The following is a 3,685-nucleotide window of genomic DNA, read 5'->3' as shown; positions in this document are numbered from 1 at the left end:
TAACTGGAGCATGTTGGTCAAAAATCTCAGTAAATAGCAGATCAAAAGCATAAAGTTTATCCTCAACATCATCGAAGACATCAACTATGGACCATGGTGCCAATGATACGTCGCTGTTAAAGTCGACAGGACTATATATGGTGCTTAAAACTTCTGGTTGTAATATAAATGGGCTTGGAGCATGCTTTCTTCAATCTTAAGGTGACATAAACTAGGTCGTGGTCGCTAATTGAGTTTTCCATAACCGTGCCCATTTGGACTTGATTTGTATCCCATGCTAGGATAACATCTAGGATTGATTTCAAAGTCTCTGTAACTCATGTTGGCGTAGTGATCAGTATTGTTATAGGAGCGACAGAAATTAATGAGGACTTTAGCTTCAGGATTGTTGCTATTCTCAAGTCTGCAGTTTAAATCTCCAAGTAGATAAATTGGCACATTAAACGACGAGGCGTAAATAAAGTTCTCTGTGAGGTCTGAATCGAAACAAGATAAGGGAGTGTTCGGTGGTCTATAGGTTGTACAGACAATGAAAGACTTCATGTTCCTAACCTGGATTTTAAGCCACAGTTGGTGGAAGCCAGAGGCTGTGATAAGAGAGATGTTACTCCAGTACTCAGTCCTATAATCTCGTGAAACATAAGCACATATTCCGCCCCCATTTTTCGTCTATTTCGGAAAGAGCACCCTAATATTAAGATAAGTCTCAGTAAGTTCTGTTCCCTGAGGCCTGTCCATGTATTGTTTTCTTCTGCTTTGCCCACAGACGTGTGCCTTTGCCAATATCATGAGAACATCAGGATGCTGTATGAATGTATTGCCAAGGATATTACAACCCTCCCTCCTTACTCAGAAGCATTAGTTGATAACTTTGTGTATGACAGCACAAATTAGTTCTGCATGACAGGGAAATGTACAAAATGCCCCAATGAGTGGCTACTGGAAATGACTGAGGATGCACCACTGCATGAAACAACAAATTGATGTCAGTGGGAACAAGTAACACAGACCTTGTCAGGAAAAAGAGGAAAAGGTCAGCGACAGGTCACAAAGATGCTTAAAGTCCACAAGTTTTGTTCGACGAGCGGCCATCTTGGTTTGTTTAAGCGTAAGAGGCATTTCTTCTTTCGTAAAATTAGCTATTATAGCAATTCACCTGCATCATTCCCACTGGATAACTTATTGTTATGTGGGGATATTCATCCGAATCCTGGTTATGGCAGTACATCGGCACACGACAACACTACTCGTGTTAAAAGAAAGCAGCCCACGTGGAAGCATCCGTGTGCATCCTCTTATTCTGTTCGCTCAAATCAAAAAGGAATTCCCTGTGACGGCTGTTGTACATGGCACCACATCAAGTGTATCAACATGGATATTAGAACATATATTGAATTGGGTTCCTCCTATGAAACTTGGTACTGTTCCAATTGTACCTTTCCCTTTAACTTCACCGATTCGTTCTTCGAGGAATCTACTACGGGAGATATCAATGCCAGCCTACAGTCGTCGCTTTCAGGTTCTACCGACGGTGTGCGAAATATTTTCCCCAAAGTTTTATTTTAAATGCCAGAAGTATACCGAACAAAGTTTTTGACCTACAAGCATTGCTACTTATGGATTCGTTTGATGTTGTTGTTATAGTTAAGACATGGCTGGATCGTAACTATCAGGACTTGAACTCAAGCTTGAAGGCTATAATATTTTTCGGAAGGATAGATGTAATAGACGGGGTGGTGGAGTGCTTATAGCTGTCAGGAATCATATTTCTTGTATTCACAGGTCTGACTTGGAGGTTAAGTTAGAGATGATAGCTCTTGAAATTCGTCCAAACCCTACTATTTGTGTACTCCTTTCTGCATTTTATAGACCACCGGACGCAGATGAGTTATTTTTGTCACAATTTAGAGAGTTTTTGCTTAAATATTCTAGAACAGGTTTTTCAAATCTTGTTGTAACTGGGGACTTTAATTTTCCACATATTGATTGGAATCTTGGATGCCCTACAAAGCCACACTCTGAAACTGAGGATTTTTGTAATATTTTGGATGATTTCTTTTTGGTACAAAAGAACCTCCATGCAACTTGAGATCTAAGAAATTCTAGACCTTCTGGCAATATTTTGGATCTGTTCCTCACCAATAATGACATCCTTGTTGAAGATGTAGTGGTGAATCCGCATGTATTTGACTCAGACCATCATCCACTTACCTTTAAGTTTCATGCTGAGATGAGAAGGCCTAATAATATTCAGCCAAAGGTATATTGCTACAAAAAGGCTGATTTTAAAGGTTTGCAGGAGACCTTACAATCTATTCCCTGGAATCTAGTTACATGCGATAACTGTATTGATACAGGTCTGATAAAGTTTCAGGATCTTCTGTTTGCTGCTGTCAATCAACATATACCGGTACCACAGATAACACTCAAGCGACGCTCTAGGCCTCCCTGGATTTGTAACGATATAATGAAGCTAATTAGGAAGAAGAGGAAATTATGGCAGCAAGTCAAATCATATGGTTCACCGGGTATATTCTTAAAATTCAAGGAGCTGAGAAAGGAAACAAAGAGACTTATTAACACAAGTTATTATAACTATCTTAAATCTCTCTCTGGGAAACTTCAGGACAATCCTAAACATTTCTGGTCATTTTACTCCGTTAAATCTAAAACTAAGAGAATTCCAGAGACTGTTATTTATGATAATGTTTGTTCTACAGATACGTCTTCCAAGGTGGAACTTTTTAATAAGTTCTTCCACTCAATTTATCCAATAGATTCAGTTGATGTTAACAACCCGACTACAGATGTTGTGAATCCAAACTTGTTACTGAACATTACAACCACAGCATTTGAAGTGCAGGGAATTTTAAGAAGGCTTGACATCCATAAATCACCTGGTGTGGATAATATACCATCTAGAATTCTACAAATCTGTGCGAAGGAACTTTCGGTTCCCTTGTCACATTTGTTTAATCTATCTCTAAGGTCAGGAGTCATGCCCACTTTGTGGAAATCCGCTAACATCACTCCAATACATAAGAACAATAATAAGGAATTTGTGGAAAATTACAGATCAATTTCCCTGTTACCTATTCCACCAAAATGTTTGGAGCGTCTTCTGCATACTGCTATTTATGCACATGTTTCGCCTTATTTATCTGAGTGGCAGCATGGATTCGTAAAGGGGAAATCTTGTGAGACACAATTGGTCCTCACTCATCATCAATGGGTCACAGCTTTGGACGACAGGTGGATGTTGCTTTCTTGGACTTCTCCAAGGCTTTTGACAGAGTGAATCATTCAATCTTACTGCGGAAGCTCTGTAGTTTTGGAATTTCTGGCTCCCTACTACAGTGGTGTGAGAGTTACTTGAGTAATCGTTGGCAAAGAACTGTGTTGGATGGTGTCTCCTCCACCTGGTTAGACGTTCCGTCTGGTGTCCCACAGGGCTCCATTTTGGGGCCGTTATTTTTTGTAGTTTTTATTAGTGACTTACCCGATGTCGTTCTCCCTGGAAATACTATTGCGCTTTTTGCTGATGATTGTAAAATTTCAAGAGTCATTGATGATGCTAGTGATGAATTTTGTTTTCAGCGGGACTTGGATAATCTTCATCAGTGGAGTATTCGCAATGCCATGGTTTTTAATGTCAAAAAGTGCAAAGTTATGAGATTGACAAAGA

The sequence above is a fragment of the Montipora foliosa genome, chromosome 3, assembly GCF_036669935.1.
Source record: "Montipora foliosa isolate CH-2021 chromosome 3, ASM3666993v2, whole genome shotgun sequence".
NCBI lineage: Eukaryota > Metazoa > Cnidaria > Anthozoa > Scleractinia > Acroporidae > Montipora > Montipora foliosa.
The sequence above is the reverse complement of the archived record's forward strand: the minus strand, read 5'-3'. Positions refer to the sequence as shown.